Source organism: Rhinolophus ferrumequinum (assembly GCF_004115265.2).
Source record: "Rhinolophus ferrumequinum isolate MPI-CBG mRhiFer1 chromosome 5 unlocalized genomic scaffold, mRhiFer1_v1.p scaffold_110_arrow_ctg1, whole genome shotgun sequence".
NCBI classification, from domain to species: domain Eukaryota; kingdom Metazoa; phylum Chordata; class Mammalia; order Chiroptera; family Rhinolophidae; genus Rhinolophus; species Rhinolophus ferrumequinum.
In genome coordinates, this window is record NW_022680355.1 from 1,222,361 (window position 1) to 1,241,792 (window position 19,432).

Sequence of the window (19,432 nt, forward strand, 5' to 3'; positions counted from 1 at the left end):
CCTGAACCCCAATATTTGCCACGTGTAGGGACATGACTGTCACCACACCATAGCCGTGTCACCTCTCCATGAGCACATGACACTGCAGAGCACAGACAATGGCCACCGCTCTGCCCCAGCCGCTTCACCCCACAGGAAAGCTTTGGTAAACCTGCATTAGCGAGCCCACCTCGTGTGAGAGCAACACACACTGTTTCTACATCTCTCCCGTTTTCCTTCTTACAGTGCGCCTGAGTCTGACATAGACTCTTCGCTAAATCTTCCCACAATTGCCCCACAAACCCGTGTCAAATCTTCCCACTTGTAACAGAAGCTCTGGTGGGCACAGATGTAGCCATTACCCCCTGCGTTACACTGGCCCTCTGCTCCTAGGAATCCCTCGGACCAGCTCAGGACACCACGTCCCCACCCAACTGCCTTCCCAGGGCCACCGGCCTTAAGGTCTGCCTCCAGTGAGAACACAGAAACAATACCAGCGTCCCAGGCCCTCCTCAGCTCTGCACTAGAAACTGTCCCCGCCCCTCAGCCAAATTCTAGCCGAAACGGACCAGTCCGCTGCTCTGCCCCGCCAAGGCCCTACCACTGACCAGCCCGGAGTCCATCCCGCTCAGGTGCCTCCAGGCCTCTCCCCACGCGGCCTTCATCTTACGGTCAGAAACCCAACCGGCAGCCTTCGCTGAGAATAACACGCATCATTCTTTCCAAGGGACCTGAATTCACAAAGTGCTACTTCCCCCTCACGGCTCTGAACATAACTGTCATTAAACAAGTTTTGTGTCATTGCATGCAGTCCTTTCGATCTCTCCCTGGCCTGCCCTGCGATGGGCAAAGGGGCCCCAGCCGGCTTGTCAACTGCAGTATACCCAACGCTAGGTCAGTGCGGCCGCAGAAGCCGCTCTCAGTAAATGTCTGCTCAATGATGGAGCGAATGAAGAGCAAAGCTTCACCTATCGGCCTGAGAAACAGCCCCTTGTTGATTTTTCAGACGAAATGGCAACCTAAGCCAGCTTGCCAAATGAGTTTAATTTTTTTACCGACTGGGGACTGGAATCGATACTATCTGGTGGGTAAAAGCACGGTTGCCTTTTGGCTGAGTTTTGCGTACGTAGCATAAGGAAAAGTTCAGATGGCAAAGGCCCAGCACTTCCTGCACTAGAAAGGAAAACGGGGAGAAAAAATATTCTGCTGCAAGAAGGAAAAGCAAAAGTAGGCCTCGCTTCGATAAGAACGTTACAGAAGGAAATGAAAGCAGTCGCACTGGGCCATGCCCGCACGACGAGGCCCAGTGCTGTGCACACAGATTACCCTGTGGCACCGCAGCACTGCCAACGCACCGTGTGCCCAAAGCGAGCTGCAGGGTGGGTGTGCCCACAGCCACTTTGTCAGGACTTTAAGAAGGGTGACCACTTCCCCCAAGATATCTGGGCACTTCTACAAATGCCTGAAATCTAGATCTCATATCACCAAACTTCCTGACCCACTTTCTCAAAAGGCTTGCACAGAGAATTCTGGAGGAGGTGCAGACGGGATATTAATAATAACAACAAGCCGTATTACTAATCCACTGCATTCCCTCTTTTTGGAGAAAAGTCTTCTACCCCCTCAACCACTCGCAAAGAAAACCAGCAAAAGTCTCTTCCACCTTTACTTGTGGTATTTTAAACAATGAAGACATCGGAGGGAGGAGGGCATCCGAACTGCAGGTCAGGGATAGGACTTCTTACAGTGCTTCTCTCCTGCATAAACCAAGTCTACCTTTAAAACATCCCAGGAATGGACTCTCCAGGCCAAGGGACAGGAGGCTGGCCATCACAAACAGCCATGGCAAGTCCATGACACCGGACCGCTCCCAAACTTTCTCTCCTCCCTGCAGGCAACAGTACAGAAGACGAGTAAAGCTAGGGGGCTGTGGCTCAGGTCCTACTGGGCTGTGCTGCTTACACTTGCCCCACGCCACAGGACGGGTGAAAAACAAGACTTAGACATTCTGACATTTCCTAGTTGAGTCCCTTTTGACTTTCGTATGTAGAAAGGTACCATTGTTTCTGAAGGAATGCTGATCACTACAGCAGACTACATACTTCACACCCTCACTCACAGGTCACTATGGCTCTGCACAAGCACCCTAAGTGTGCAGGCATGCAGATCAAGGAGCCCCAAGTTAAGAACGGGAACAAAGATTGCACCTGACAGTACATAATCACAACTTCCTTCCTTAAATTCTTCTAACTTCAAAAGGTATTGCATCATCCTAATCATCAATCTATTTCTACATAGTGGTCTCCAAGACCTCTTTTTATTTTGCATATTGGAGAAATGAAATGTCCAAAAATTTCACAGGGGAAAATAAAAGTATGTAAAGACAAAAGCATTCAGTGGCTAAATCTGTGGTTGAACAATGTGTTGTTTTGGGGGTTTTGTCTTGTTTTTCCACAAAATACTCAAAACTCAAAACACTCAAAACTCAAAATACTCAAAACTACTCATGACTCATAGGGAAATCCCTCTTATTTACCTTCTCGATGCAAAGTCTTTCAGAAGCCAGCATGGACCTAGCTATAAAACCACTGCTATTCCTTGTTCTACAAAAAGACTTTGTTTCTAACACATACCTTATAGCCCATCAATTTCAGAATTTTACTTTTGAAATATTTTAAAGCAGGTAGACTGACTTTTATTTAAAAACAGTCGATCCCAAAGTATTGCTGAAATCTAAAGAATATAATCCATAAAACTTCACTCTCTGTCTATTCTTCCAAAGTAAGCGGAATATGCATTGTTTTTACTCTTTCTTCCATCTCCCTTCTGTACAGGTGGTTATTTGCAAGAGTATAAGAAAATATATTTCAAACAACTTGTTGGTCTTAATCCTGTATGGAAGTGCAAACCACTATTACAGAACTATGGCTGTTGGACATATTTTAGTCTGACATGACTGGTAAAGATGAAATATCAATAACTCCCTCATGTATCTCTCTCTCTCTCACACACACACACACCCCCATGGCTGCCAAGCCATAAATCAAGCAAAGATGCCTTGATCCTCAGGGCCTGTTTGAGTGGAAGGGTACATGAGTGACCTTTTTTATTTTTTAATAAATATATATCATTTTATACTTAAAAGTTTTAAGCTTGAAACTACTCGCAATAAGAAATCTTCATCAGACAGGCACCCCAGATACCAGTATTTCAACTCAAAGCAACTTGGACAGTTAAAATCTCCAATGCGATAGATCAGGAACATGGCCAGAGGAGAAAACTAACGTACCTGTTAGCAAGAAATCCACAAGTTTAAGGATGCAGGCCTCATCCTGTTTTTCTGTACTTCCCTTGACAATCACTCATTCTAATCAAATAACTTTGCTTCACTGGCACTGACTACAGTCTTGCCAAGGAAGGACGGGTATATGGTACCCTGCTGCAGAGTGACATGTGCAATTTATCCTCTCAAGAGGATTCCTGTTCACATTTCAGAGGGGACTTAACCTTCTCCTACATAGCTAAACGTTAAACCTTAGCTATCCGCATCCATGCCATCCCCGCGGGACCTGAAGATGCTTGGGGAGAACTGGGGCACCAAAATTTTAGGACTTCTTCGGTGCAGATGCCACCCAAGACACTGGGTTCACTGGAGCACAGGAGTGGAGAAGTGTCAAAATGGAAAAGTTACTTACACACTGTTGGGTAATAGTTGTCACCGTCACCTTTAAAACAGCAGGGCAATCCCCCCCGTGGCCCCTCCTTTGTTTGCCCAGGCGGCGGCTAGGTCGGGCCGCTGAGCCCGCGTCCGGCTGCCCCGGATGCGCCCGGGCAGCTAGGGGTGAGCCGGGCGCCGAGGGCTCAGCATCTGGCTGGCGCGGCGCACGGGGTGGGCAGCGCATCCCGGCTCCAGGCAGGGTCTCTCCATTTTCAGGGCCGAGGAAGCAACAATAAGCCAAGCGGAGCGGCAGCCCGGGCTCCCCTCCCTCGCGGTGTCCCCCGCCTCCCCAGCAACCCTCCCGCGGGGGGTCACCAAGGCGGGCGCCCGCCACGCCCCGGCCCTGCGCCCTCCCCGGGCGCGACACGGGATGACCGGCGAGCCCCGCACGCCCACCGCCCTGCGCGTCGCCCTCTCGCGCCCACAGCAACCCCCGCCTCACAGTCCGCGCCGCTCGGCCGGCCGGCAGCGGGGAGGAGAAGCCCGGTGGCCCGGCCAGCCCGGGAGTCCCTGGGGTCGGGGGTCGGGGCTGGGCAGGGGCCGCGCAGTCTCCCCGGCGGGCACGCAGCCTCCCCCGAGCGCCCAGTCTTTGTGTGCAAAGTAAGTGCGGGAGGCGAACCTACCTCCGCGCGCGCACAAAGGCGCGTGGCTCCCTCCCCGGCGCTCGCTCCAGGCGGCGGCGGCGGCGCCCAGCGGCCCGGCGGCTCAGGGCGGCCCGGAGGCGGCGCAGGCGGCGGCTCAGACCGTGGCTGCTGCCTGTGGGACGCAGGACGGCTCTTTCACACCCCGCGGCCCCGCGCGTCCGAATTAAGTGGCGGGGCGGGGCGGGGGGCGGAGAGAAGCTGCCGAGGCCCCGCCCCGGCCCCGCCCCGCCGCGCTGGCCTGGGGCTCCCGGCTGCCGCGTCCCGCGTGGACTGCGCCCAGCGATGCGGGTGCTCAAAGTCTGGGGATTTGGTTCCGGGAGGTTTTCCTTCTATCGCTTTAGTTTGGTTGGCTTCTGAAACTCTCGGAAAAGGAGAGGAAATGTGGAAAGAAAAAAACGAAGTGTCACCAGATGAAAAATAGGAGAAATCAAAGGTGGCTGATGAGTGGCCTTCATCTCCACTCCAAGTCTGTGACGCTCAGAGATAAGTGTTCTATTGAAATCCTGCCAGTACGTCACAGAAGAAAACTCAAAAGGAATCAGGGAGGAAAAGGAAACAGATTTGCTGTAATTGTACAAATTTCAAGCTGGAGCTTGGAGCTTGAAACCCAGTGACCTGGGAATTTACTCATATCCCCGCCCTGCCTTCCCTGCTCCTCAAAGGGTAATTGGAGACTATAATTTGTGCGCAAGGAGGAAAGGGTTTGTTTAACCTCTTTTTGTCTCTGATTTTTTTTTTCAGGTCACTTCCAGCAAATTGCTTCTCTGCCCAACCCTCTGACTCTTAGATTACCATCTACCTGAATCACAGCAGGTACAAAAATGGAAGCTACCTGTTTCAGGGTCACAAAAAAAGGACAGCAAGGTGATGGATTTTAGATTAAAAGCATTTTAATTTTTTTGGAAACAGATGAATAAGGGTTTATTTATTGGGAAGCTTTTCTGATCAAAACAGGTCACGATCATACAGAAAAGTCTTATCATAGATTTCAATAAACAAATTACTTATTCCAAAGATGCTCTAAAGCCACAGCCCTTTAAGGACCTGGCCATCCCTAGGTCCCTGAAGTCCATTGAGGGTGGAATCACCAGCCACAAGATTTAGAAAAAGAGAAGTTCCTTCTAAGCCCAAGAAACTGCCCTGTGTGAATTTCATCCATGGCATTTCCCACCAGTCTTCCTTCTTTCCCCATCCTTGCATTGTGCTGTTTCTATTCTTGACAATGGGTCCGCCAGTCACCAAACCAGAACCTGGGATCCAGCCTAGATTTTTCCCTCGCTCCTCACAAGGGTGTCAATTCCAAGTCCTGCGCTTTCCACAGGATGCCTAGATAGGCCCCATCCCTATCCCATTGGCACTGCCAGAGTTGACCTTTGGGGTTTGTCACCACACTGTGGTACTTCTCTCCCAACTGTCCCCAGCCTCCAATCTCACACTCTTCTCCTCCATTCGGCTTCCCTAGTGAACTTTCCAAGTGCAAATATGCTCGGGTTCTTCCTCTGCTTACACCCCTTTTGGGTGCTCAATTCCTTCTGCATGATCAAGTCCCGTATCCCAAAGGGCAGCAAACTCCTTGATATCACCTTGACCACTTTCGTGAGAACTTCTTACATCCACCGAACACCCAGGGCTTCACTCAGCCAGAGTGTTATGTTAATGGCCCTGCTCTGTGAATATGAAGACAGCCTGGTATGCTCTTCCCCAACTCCCAAGAACTCCTCTCCTCTCTGAGACCCACAGTCCTCTGAGAAGCCTTCCCTCTCCTGCTCAAACTGAACGGACCTTTCCGCCTCTCCCTAGCATAGTCTTATCATTATTGCACTGTATCAAATATGTGTGTCCTCCTGGAGCAGAGTTGGTGTTTGATATCTTTATATCCTTATTCTTATTTCTAACATAGAAATCTGGCATAGAAGAAGGGTTATGGACTATATTGTGTCCCCCACAAATTCATATGTTGAAACCCTAACCCTCAGTGAGACTATTCAGAAATAGGGCCTTTCGACAGGTATTTAAGGTTAAATGAGATCATAAGTTTGGGGACCTAATCCAGTAGGACTGGTGACCTTATAAGAAGAGGAAGAGACACCAGAGATATGTACCTCTCTCCCTCTCTTTCCCCTCACAGAGAAGAGGCCATGTGAGGACCCAACTAGAAAGCAGCCATCTGCAAGCTAGGAAGAGGTTTCCCCAGAAACCACCCCTGCCAGCGCATTGATCTTGGACTTCCAGCCTCCAGACCTGTGAGAACATAAATGTCTGTTGTTTAAGTCACTGTAGTGGCAGCCTGAGCAGACTAATACAAGAAGCACACATTAGATTCTACATTCTAAACTTGGAAAAGCACTAACCCATCAATGAACCTGTAATGTCATCCCAGAGCATCCTGGACAAACTTCTGTGATGCCAGGATGGTGGGCAAAGTGTCTGATGTGATAAGTGACCACACAGCCTTTTCCCTGCCCTCTGAGAGAAATACAAATGTGCAGTGTATTCCATAATCTGGGATATAAATGTCCACAGGCTCTTAGCCATGGCCCTTCCCTTGTATCAGGAACCATAATTTCTTTTAAACGAAAAACACTAAGAGATCAAACATTACTTTGAACTTCTTGAGTCAAAGCTTTGTTAAGAGACAGGACGCCAATACTCATTTATTAAGTCTACTGTTCGGGGCTGAATGTTTCACATTCCTTGGGAATCTTAAGGGGATTTTAATCCATGTAGGATCAAGTATCCAATTTGGTTTGGGGGCCCCTGGAGTCATTGTGGATAGACACCAGAAATAAGAACTTTAAGATTATGGACTAGAGCAAAATTTAGGCTTGTATCCATACCATCTACCAACAGTGCCGGGAACATAGCAGGTGCATGACAGATGTTTCTCGAATGAATAAGCCTGGAATTTTAGGGCACAGCTAGACTCCCCAGGGTGACACCAGGTAAATCCAAACTCTCATTTGAGCCTGAATTCTGACTTACTTTCTCCAAATACAAGACAAAGAAAATACTGCTCTGAATGATTTTTGAATCACTTAACCCAGCGTTGGTGGTAGATTCTCTAATCTGACATTACTGAAAAACATACATGATAACTTTCCATCCTATAATACTCACCCACAAGGTCACTCATATACTCAGCTTTAACCTCATCCTTTAGCTTTGGCATCTGGGGGCCTTTTAAATTCATTCTATGGAAAACTGAAGAAAGCAGAGGTGAATTTTTGGGAACATAAAGTGGAACAAAGCAAAGCAAATCAATTTGGAATAAGTTATGTTGTTCTGTATCTCCTTCTTTGGTCATTTTCCCTATGCATAATCTTGAAAGTCTTGTTTTATGCCCCAACCTTCATCCTGAAGAGCTCCAACGAGATGAGAAAAGCTTAATAAAGCCCTAGAGACGGGAAATTGATTTTTATGTGTATACTCTTTCGTATCTTAAATTTTGCACTGTGTACATGGACATTTGCATAGATAAGAACCCATTCAAAAAGAAACAGTTTTCATTTTTAAATCATTTTTAAAGTCATGTTCTTTAATATCTGTATCAGTTACCTATTACTGCATAACAACAAATCACCTCAAATCATAATGGCTGATATAAGAACAAACGATTTGATCACAACGCTGTGGGTTGACAATTTGGATATGGCTCAGCTGGGGCAGCTCCTTTCCGCTCCACTTGGTCTTAGCTAGGTTCTGTTTTGTATTTGCAGTCAGTTGGGAGGTCGTACAGGGACCACCTTGTCCTGGGTGGCCTCAAAGTCCAGATGTTGACTAGTGCTCTTGTCTTGGTCGCCTCAGCTGCCCTTCACGCAGCTCTCGGCAGACTCACTGGGACTTTCTCACAGGGTATCTGGGCCCAAGGGAGTGAAAGAGGAAGCTGTAAAGCCTCACGAGGTCCAGCCTCAAGGTCATCTGCCTGCATATTCTATCATTCAAAAATATCAGAGAGCCAGCCCAAATCCAAGGTTTGGGGAAATGGACTCTCCCCCTCGCTGGTAGAAGAGGTAGTCATATTACAAAGGGACCTGAGTACTAAGATTGGAACTGGTGTGGCCATCTTTGCAAATCATCTTTCCCTGAATCAGAGCTGTACAACTACATAGTGGAGGGTAACCGTGACAGGTGATAACAGTCATCTCAAGGGACATCCTTCTGATTACATACAAGCCAAAAGCCCTTTGTGAGTGAACATAAAAGCCACAACAGAGTCAATAAATTGGTACTGGCCTCATGTCCTGACTTGATGGAGTAAAGTAAATACTTGATTTCTGCTTATTTGTTTTTGGTTTCAAATAAGAATGAGAGGGAAACCAAAAAAAAAAAAAAAAAAAAAAAAAAAGGAACCAAGGCTTTAGGAACCAAGGCTTTAGGACTCTGAAAAAGCTAAGGTTGACCAGGTTCTAAATCCATGTATTAGTTATTTATGGCTGCATAACAAATTAGCATAAAGTTAGCAGCTTCTGATAACACCCACATATAAGTTCGTCCTGGCTTTAGTTCAGGCACTCCCTGACTGGATACTCTGCTCAAGGCGCCAAATCAGAAATCAAGATCTTGGCAGGATTCATGGCTTATCTCATCTGGAGCTTGAGGCCCTGTTGGCTGAATTCAGTTCCTTGTAGTTGTAGGACTCAGGTCCCTGTTTCCTTACTGGCTGCCAATGGGGAGTCACTCTCAGCTCCTAAAGGCTGCCCACCCTCCTTACCATGTGGTCCGCTCTGTCAGCAATGGCACATTAAATCCTGCTGCTTCCAGTCTCTGCCTCCCTCCATCTCCGCCTCCCTCCATCTCTGCCTCCTTCTGTCTCCGCCTCTAGACCCAGATTTACAGCGTTCATGTGACTAGGTCAGGCCTACCCAGAACATCTATCTTAAAGTCAACTGATTTGAGACCGTCCTTACATCTGCAAAATCCATTCACAGTAGTACCTAGATTATTGTATGATTTAATACCATGTACATGGAGGGCCAGAAATCGTGGAGCCTATCGTAGAACGCAGGCAGAAGATGGGAGACTTGGCGAAATATCACATACAAGCTCATCAGTTACTTAGGTAAACCAGAAGTCAGGTCTGAGAAGGAATTCTGATAAGGTAATAACCTAGCTCCCATGCAGCTCAATGGGTAGTAGGCTTTCATTAAATCCTCATGACCCGAATACTGAAAAAACAGGGAAAGAAAGACAAAGCTAACATGGCACATTAATTTTATCACTTAAATAGCATAATATGAATATAATAGTATTTCCTTTATTTTGCTTAAGTCGTTTGCACTGTTGTGGCATAATATTAATGCAACGTTTTACGTAACCCATGAAGATAATGCTTTCCCATGAAGAAACTTAAAGAACTCATTTGTGGAAAAGTTTTGTGACAAGATGTATGGCTTGCCAAAGAAATACAGCGTGTATGTACCTTTTATAATTAGTAGTACTTAGAAAGGATCAAAATGATATACCCAAATCAAAAAGAATGCTATAAGCAAGATCATGAATTGTGACGCTAAAATATCCTCTTTGCATGAACATTTGTGAGCAAAGGAATGGAATAATTTCATTAAATATGCTAATAGCACCAATAATAAAAATGAATATTCTCCCTTCTAATAGTTATACACTACGAAATGTTTCACAAACCCAACATCAGAGCTGGAGCTCATAAAGTAACTGAACACCGCCATTTCCAGAGTTTAAAGTGTAGGAGTTTTAATTTCAAAATCTTTAATACATGTGTTGCCTAAAATGCTTAACTTAGTTTTTACAAAACACTTGCTGTTGGTTATTCATAATTTTAAAATCAAAGGGACTGTATAAGATGGTGATCCAAGTCTGTAACTAAATATCACCTAAGAATCAAGAGAAACAGCTGTTAGTCACATAAACAACTACTGAATGATACAAAGACCTGAGTTTTACGTCTTTTTTCTTTGCATAAATCAAAAACCAGAAAAAAGGATTTCCTGAGAGTCTTCCTGTACATTAAAACTAAATCTTAAAAAGCAGGGAGAAGGGAGAAAACACACAAACCCTCATCCTGTCAAAAATATTAAGAGATCTTAATAGCAGATCTTAATGAGTAAACAAACCATCTCTGCATTGAAGCATGATAAAGATAATTCCTGTATGTTTCCTAATTTGAATAACATATAAAACAAACGGCCAATTCACTGAGAACATTCTACATTTTGCTCCAACTTCTTTTTCTTCTTTCTGATATACATTCCAGATACACACATTTTTATGAGCAGGAAATATCCTTTAAAAACGCTTATATTGGGAATAACTAGTTGAATGCCATTTGTGTACATATATAGTCACCTACCTTTTCAGCAATGCAATAAAACAAGTAATGGAGAAGTGGAATGAAGACTAGCCTAAGGCAGATGAGGTCTCATACCTGGCTCTGCTAACAAGTAGCTTTGCGACTTTGGACAAGATATTTAATTCACTGGAAACTGTTTCCTCTGGATTTAATGGTTTAATGATTCTATAGCAAGATATAGATACAGATATAGATATGGATCTAGATATAGACCTAATCTATATAAAAATCACAGCACTCTAACATACATGTATGCATGTATATATACAAAGATATACATGTGTGTATAATATATAAATCTATATAAAAATGATAGCACTAAAGGTGTTTCTGCTGCAGCGCATGCTTGGCTGGAGAGTGGACGTGCTCTATCCACTTTGGGTTTACAAGTAAAGTCCAAACTGCAACTCAAGTTAAATCTTGCCAGAGGAAGTTTGCTTATTAACTTGGCTTAGAGGACTTGTGTCACCCACACATCTGAAGTGCAAGTGATTACTGAGCTTTTCAACCGATAACCTTTTTCTATTTGTCCCACTTAAATTTAACATGAATTTAAAGTCTACGTAATGTTAGCTTCAGCTGGATACTGTGAGTATCAATAAAGATTTGCATTTTGTAAGGAAAAAGAGAGAAAGAATGAAGGAGAAAAGGCTAGAGAGGCCTTCTGAGCAGCTAAAGGCCATTCCGGGAGATGTTTTGTAATCCTCCCCGTCCCCCCTCAGACAGCCACCATCCTTGCTCAGAACAACCTGCCTTGTCCTGATTCCAGCTCACCCTGGTGACCCCCCTTTGCAAATCAACAGCTGAGACACAGAGCAGGAAAGCGTACTTTGACACGCACCTGCTTTCCCCAGATCATTTCTATCTACAACAACTGCTTAAGCCATCTGCTGTCGTCTATATCAGTGCATAAGTGACGACTTAAAAGGGTAAAAGAAGACAAGAAATGTAAAAATACAGTGGAAACTATCTTTTTCTTTAAAAGACAAACAAAATGGACAATCCTCTGTCCAAAATGATGATACCGACAAAGACACACAGAGAGAACTAGGAACAAAAATATTACAAGACGAAAATGAAGGCATACTACAGATATTCAAAGGCTAAAAAGAGAACACGGGAACACTACGAACAATTTTCTTTGAAAATGTAGATGCAACGGAAAAATTCCTAGGAAAAGACACCTTGTTACAGCCGACTCAGGATGAAATAGGAAGCATGCAGAGTTCCATGAACTTCCAGTGAATTGGATCAGCAATTCAAATTTTCTCCTGGAATAGGAAGAACCTAGTACTATGGAAATTGATTTGAAGAATGATTTGCTTGATGAAGAGGCTAAAGGGGGTCAAACACATGGTGATGCAGGGAGACTAGACTACGGTGGTGAGCACACAACGCAATGTACAGACGTTGTAATAGAATCGTACACTTGAAACTTGTATCATGTGATTAACCAACATCACCCCAATCCATTTGATTTAAAAAAAGAATGATTTGCTAAAGGCAATTATTTGCTGGGCTAGAGATAGTCTTAATGTTTTTGAGAGATGGGTGATCAGCATGACTAATGAAAAGCAGAACTTCTCTTCTTCCTCTTAACTTCCCTACTTTTCCATACGCTCCCTTTCAAGAGGACCCCCTGACAATCTCAGTCCCACAACTTTGAGATAATCCCCCCACCGCTTTAAGATAATCTCCATTTCTTGTCTCAGGCTCCAGATCCACTTAGGTCCCAAAACCAAACCATCATGTTCTCTATCACTTCTCTCAGACCTACATTTTCCTTCCATCTCTGTCAAATTCTGCCGGGACTACAGATACTTAGTCCTCATTGAATGGACATCCGCACACACTGCTTTCCTTCGAACTGCCCCACGTCGTGTACACACTGTGGCCCACGCCACAGCACCAGCAGGCCACACCCACGAGATTAATCCAGTCCAAACTGTACAATGCTTCTCCCCTCACACCCAGACTGGTGGTGTTTCTTCCATGAACATTCCAAATAACCTCTTCCTTTCAGAAATGGTTTTCTTAAAAATATAACTACCGTGTGATCCCTCTTCTGGGTATATACCCAAAGGAAAGGAAATCAGTACCTTGAAGAGATACCTGCACGTCCATGTTCACTGCAGCATTATTCACAATGTCCAAGATATGGAAACAACCTACGTGTCCGTTGATAGATGACTGGGTAAAAAATTTGTTGTGACATATATATATATATGCAATGGAATATTATTCAGCCTTTAGAAAGGAGATCCTGCCATTTGCAATAACATGGATGAACCTGGAGGACACATGCTAAGTGAAATCAGCCAGACACAGAAAGAAAAGAACTGTATGAGCTCATTTATAAGTAGAATCTAAAAACGTTGAATACATAGCAGCAGAGTAGAATGGTAGTTACCAGGGGAGGGGAGGTGGGGGAAAGGGGAGCTGTTACTCAGGGAACCCTAAGGTGCAGTTCTATAGGATAAGTAAGTCTGGAGATCTAATGTACAGCATGGTGACTATAGTTAATAATACTGTATTGAATACTAGAAACTTGCTGAGAATAGATTTCTAGAGGTATTGTGCTAAGTGTATGATCAGACTAAGAAAGACAAATAGCATCCGATCTCACTTACGTAGGGACAAAGCAAACGCACAAACAAAACAGAAACAGACTCATAGATACAGAGAACAAACTGATGGTTGCCAGAGGGGAGGGAGGTTGGAGGGCAGGGTGAAAAAGTTGAGGGGATTACGAAGTAGAAATTGGCAGTTACAAAATAGTCACAGGGACATAAATTACAACATAGGGAATATATTCAATAATGTTGTGACAACTATGTATGGTGCCAGGTAGGTAGTAGACTAATTGGGAGATCACCATATAAGTTATATAAATGTCTAACCACTATGCTGTACATTTGAAACTAATATAGAATAATATTAAATGTCAACTGTAACTGAAAAAAAATAATTTTTTTTTAAAAAAGAGTAGATTTCATGTATTCTCACCACACACACACAAACACACACACACACACACACACAAACGGTAACTATGTCTGGAGATATTATGTTAATTTGCTTGGCTGTAGTAATCATCTTACTATGTATATCAAATCAGTATGTTATACACTTGAAATATAACCATTTTTTTTTTTTTTGTAGAAATGGGTTTCTTTCCCCCTAAACAGTTGTCCTAAGGAGCCAATGATAATGAATCCAACCAAGCTGAATATATAGAAGCATGGGAAATTTATAGAATGATGCATTTTCTCATGAATTTTAGCTGCTGATCAGAATTACTACTTTGAAAGAAGAACTTTACACATCTTCAGAAATAGTAGATTCAAAGATTTAGAAAGAGCTGGGTCTTATCTATTATTATTTATGAATAATATCAAAATGTATGTCTAGATAATTCTTTCCTAATTAGCTATTTTCTTTGTGTGTTTAAGATAAAAATAGATAAGCCAAGTTATGAAGGACTCTGAATATTTCTTTCATGAATTTTTTTAATCTACTGTACTACTTTGGATAATAAATGTAATTCAATTTCTGATTTTTCCAGTCTCCTCAAAATACAAATGAATCCCAAAATAAAACCTTTAGTAATCTATAAAGTGACATGTTGATTTGGAATTAATATGTTCTTTTATCATCCTTATTTATTTTTGAGCAAGTTGTAACTCCCAATAATGGAGAAAAATCAAATTTTCCATGTTATAGAGAAGCTATCCAATAATATAATAAAAAATGCCTTGGAGACCAGTGCCATGCCTTGTGTAAGATAAAGAATACTTGCTTTGCCAACCAAAGGGCCGAATAATATAGTGATTATGTCCACAGTCCAACTGATGTGAGTTTGTGTCCTATATCCCCTGCTGGTAAGCTGAGTAACTTTGGCTAACTTATTCAACTTCTCTAAGACTCAGTTTTCTCATCAGTAAAATGGGAGTTTATTCATTTATTTATTTAACGAACATTTCTCAAGCACATTCTTTGTTTCAGGCACTGTTCTAGTCCCTGAGATTACAATGGTGAACAAAACAGGAAAAAAATACCTGCCATTATGGGATATATATTTTAGAAGAGGGAATCAAACAGGCAAAGAAGCAAGGAAGAAGGAAGGGAGGGAGGAAAATAGAAAAGCTTATAGTATGTCACATAATCTTCATTGTTGCTATGCTATAGAAAAATTAATGAAGCTGGGAAGGGGAAAGAAAGTGGGGGTGGGAAAGTATAATTTTAAATGGGGTGGCAAGGGAAGTTTCCTCTGAGAAAGTGACATTGGAGCAAACGCCTGAAGGGCAGGAAAGAAGTCCTCATGCAGGCTTTGGGAATACAAGCTCTCTGGGCTGCTAGAAGAGCAAGTGCAAAGGTTTTGAGGCTGGCATGTGGGCAAGCACGCGCGCACACACACAAATACACACACATACACACACGCACAGCAAATTCAAGGCACAGCAGGAGGCCATAGGGAGAGCTTGAGCAGGAGAGGTGACAGATGCTGGGTTCTGAGAGGTCGTGGGAGAGGGTGGGATGGATCACATAAGGCCCTGGAGGCTCCTGTAGGAGACTCTGAGCTAGGAAGCCACTGGAGGGGTTTGGGAAGAGGAGAGACCTGGTCTGCTGTACATTTTAAAGGGATCACCTGGCTGCTGTGTGAAAATAGATGCTACAGGAACAAAGGTGGAAGCAGAAAGAACACCTCAGAAGGCTGTGGTATTGATTCTGGAGAGAGAAGGTGGTGCTTTGAGCCAGAGCGATAAGAAACATTCACATTATGGATATTTTGAAGGTAGAGCCAACAGGATTTGCAACTAGATTAGATGTGGAATGGGAGAAAAAAGAGAGTCAAAGGTGACTCCCAAGTTTTGGGCCTGAGGACCCGGAAGGATGGATTCCCTTTTCCTTCGAAGGAGGAGGCTATGAGAGGCACCGCTTTTAGAGAGAACATCAGGAGTTCAGTTTTGGGTATCTTGAGTCTGAGCTGTCCTTCACGATTCAAATGAAGATAATCAAGTAAGTGGTTGGCTATGCGTTTAGAGCTAAGAGGAGAGGCCTTGGCTGGAGCTATAAATTTTGGAGTCACCAGGGGTATATGATACCAAAAGCCAGAAGACTGCATGTATCACCAATGAAGTGACTGAGGTCTGGGCCTGGGCCACCCCAACCCAGAATGGTCAGGAAGATGAGTGGAAACCAGCAAATGAGACTGAGAAGCAACAGTCAATGAGAAAGAATGAAAACCAAGAGTATGGATCCTAGAGGCCAAGTGAGATTCGTGCTTCAAGGAGGAAAGAGTGGTTGACTGTCTCAAACAGTGGTCCAGTAAGATGGGGACTAAGAGTTGAATGTTGGATTTACTCACTTGAACATCACTGCTGGAGCAGTAGGGACGGGAACCTGGCTGGGGGTGGGGGGAGGGCTCCAAGAAAGATTGGAAGGAAAGGAATTGGATGCAGCTGGTATAGGCAACTTTTTCTAGGGCGGTAGATGAAGGCTATAGGGTCAAGAAAGGTTCTGTTTAATATGTTTGTTTGTTTGTTTTTAAATGGAAGAAATCAACGGTAAGTTGAGGTCTGTGTGTAATACTTGTCATGCTCTTTGTAAACTGATGGGAACGATCCTGTGCCAAGAAAATTAATGATTACTCTTCCTGGCCTTTTAAGTATTAAACCCTGACCGGGCTAACGTGAACACTCTGCTCCAGCCAATTTTTCTCACTTTGGCACAAACACACTTGCTCCCACCTCTGAATCCTGTCCATGCTGTTCCCTCTGGCAGGAATGCTATTCCTCCCCCTTTTCACAGATCTAAACTCTACCCATATATTAAGTTTCAGCTCAAGTTCTACTTCTGCCTAGAGGCGTTCCCTAACTTTCGTAATCTAGATTAATTGCTTCCTTTTTTTATTTTTATAACACTTAGTGTTTCTAAAATACTTATTAAGCATCTCTGTGTGCAAAGGGGTGAGCTAGATTTGGGAGGTGAGTAAGTTAAATAAAAAGCACAGTATCTACACTCGAGAAGCTGACAGACTAATCTGTTGTGCGTTATCATTTTTGTACATATCTTGTTTTCCCCCTAATTACCTTGTGAAGCTGAAAGACAGGCAAGAGTCAATGTTTTCTCCCTTCAGTGTTTAGCACAATGAGAGAGCCATCAGTATGACAGAATTATTTAAAATACTACTTCCCAATTGTATGAAATAATTACCCCCCAAGACCTTAGCTTAACAGTTGATTCCTTCAAACGTTTTTATAGGTTATGTTAAATCTTTCCAAAAGATGTTCGATATTTCCCTGCTGCATTATATAAAGCTCATTAGGGACGATATTTTTTAAAAAATGGTTCTGATCTCCTTGTGGAAGGCAGAATTAAGGGGTATCTTTATTGAGAATTTTGATAGAGCTGAACTTAGGATATATTGCATATTTGCGGGAATAACTGTTCTTAGGACTCAGTTTTATATGTAGGTAAAGAATCTGATTAGCAGTTCTATAGACCCATTGGAAACTTGTGCTTCCAAAAAATAGCAAGGCAAATGAAAAAGACAAGGGGCATTGTCTTAACTGAGATTTCTACATTCTCAGTGCTCTCCCAATGACACAGAGTAAGCCCAGGGGACTACTAATGAGGTAGGAAATATGAATATGCATGAGCTGGAATCACACCAAGAAGCTGATAAAGGGTATTGTTCCTCGCCTAGAACTGCCTGGTATAAAAAAGTGGAAGGACCCAGTGAATGTATTATGGTCAAGCTTGTGGCAGATTTTCCCCTAGGCTTATTGGGAAACTTTCTTAAATAAGAACAGCAATGATGAAAGATACATTTGAATCCTTCATAATAATCAGTTAAGGAACATGGGGAAAGTCGGGGGAAAAAAGCAAAACTAAGATGAGCAGGTGAGCGAAGGAGAGCAGGAGGAGGAAGACTAGTGAGGGGAGAGGGGGCAATGAGAGAAAAGGAGAGAGAAGAAGGAAGATGGAAAAGAAGAACTGCCTGGGGTCAAGAGTGGGGTGGAAGGGGAAAAGAGGAAATGAAGAGGCTGGGAAGGAAAAGGAAATTAGCATGGAGAAAGACACAGGGTATTTTAAGATTTTTGTCTTTTAAGGTCATGCCCCGGTTTTCACTGCTAATTAAAGATTCAGGAAACAAACCTTCCTGTTGCGTGTGTGTGATTCGTGTTATTCTCCTCATGAGCGCTTGGTGCGTATTACGATAAGAGTATCTGCAAAGAGAAGTGGGTGAGATGTAAAGGCTGGGGCCCTTTTCTTGGGCAAGATACATGGCTCTTACACTTGAAATAGGAAGTGAGAGAGAGCCCTGGCCTTGCTCAAGGCATCAAGAATGCAGCAGACCCAGATGAAAAACAAAGGTATACATCAATATGATTTAACATAAAACTGTTCATTCTGTCATTTAAAGCTCAATATATCATATTTTCACAACTGATGGCTTTTTTGAATTGAGGAATCATGGAAGTAGCTGTGTATATTTGAGTTCAGACAAAAGTAGAACAAGAAGCCCAAAGCCAAGACAGAGAGCAAGCCAAAAACCAAGAGCAAGTTGTCCTGGTAGGGAAAGCAGAACACAGCCATGTCTGGGAGAAAGGATAGAAGTAGGTGACACTCAGGTGGATGAAATAGCCTGACACACACTCAGGAGCTGAGGCTGAGGCCTGATTGCTGCTTATCGATTAGGTTTTCTAAGTCTCAAGCTATCTTCAAGACAGCTCCCTGTAATTATCAGAGGACCATTGCCCCAAAGTACAGACCCTGACTCTTTAGAGACTTCCTTTCTTGATTTCCAGCCAGGGGAAGGTATGCTGACATTTACTTATTTCAGTTAACCTTCATACATCTAACAATCTTTGTTAGAAACCTTAAATCCTCAATTTGGAATAGCTTATATACAGGTGACCCTTGAACAAAATGGTTTAAACTTTGCAGGTCCATTTATATGTGTTGTGTTTTATTTTCCAGTAAATACTTGTACTGTTTTCAATCCACTGTTGGGAGTCCTCGGATGTGGAGGGCTTTGTTCTCTGCTATTTTATACAGGAAACTTGTGCGTCAACAGGTTTTGGGATTCGCGGGGTACGGGCCAGTCCTGGAACTAATCCCCTATGGACACCAAGGGACAACTAAATTATCAAGGAATTAAAAGTTATACAAGGATTGTCCACTGTGCAGCGGATCAGATCCCTAATCCCTCATGTAGGAGGGTCAACTGTACAGACTGCCTACAGTGATATCTCAAAGAATCGAGGGTCCTATTTTGTTAAGTACTTTTGATTTTTAAATTGCAGTACATACGAATTTTTGTGAAAGTCACTTTTCTTGACGTATAATTTATATACAGTAAAATTTACTCTTTGTAATGTATTGTGCTATGAATTCTGACAAGTGGTTGTGTAATCACCACCACAATTATGATAAAGAATATTTTCATCACCTGAAAAAGGTGCCTCCTGCCCTTTCCTGCTCAATACTCTCTTCCCACCTTTAGTCCCCGCCCCCCCAATACTCCCCTGATTTTTGCCCCATAGTTTTGCCTTTCCCAGAATATTGAATGAATGGCATTATACGGTTTGCAGTCTTTTCTGTATAGCTTCTTTTACTTAACACAATGCTTTGACATTCATCCATGTTCTTAGAAGTATTAGTAGTATTGTCCTTTTATTGCCAAATGGTATTCCATTGTATGGATATACCATAACCTATTCATTTATAGTTAATGAATGTTTGAACTGTTTCCAGTGT

General features: G+C 43.3%; 1 protein-coding gene across 2 annotated transcripts in view; it reads right to left on the minus strand.

Moving 5' to 3' along the window:
* The window catches only part of FAM107B (family with sequence similarity 107 member B), a 194,160-nt gene that overhangs the window by 64,213 nt on the left and 110,515 nt on the right, over positions 1 to 19,432 (minus strand). Inside the window, exon 1 of one of the 2 annotated variants that reach the window (XM_033100720.1) lies at positions 4,321 to 4,429. The exons of the other annotated variant lie outside the window; for it this stretch is intronic. The gene's annotated coding sequence lies outside the window, so the exon portion shown is untranslated. Of the gene's footprint in view, positions 1 to 4,320; positions 4,430 to 19,432 lie in introns of those variants that run through there. 2 annotated transcript variants of the gene reach the window in all.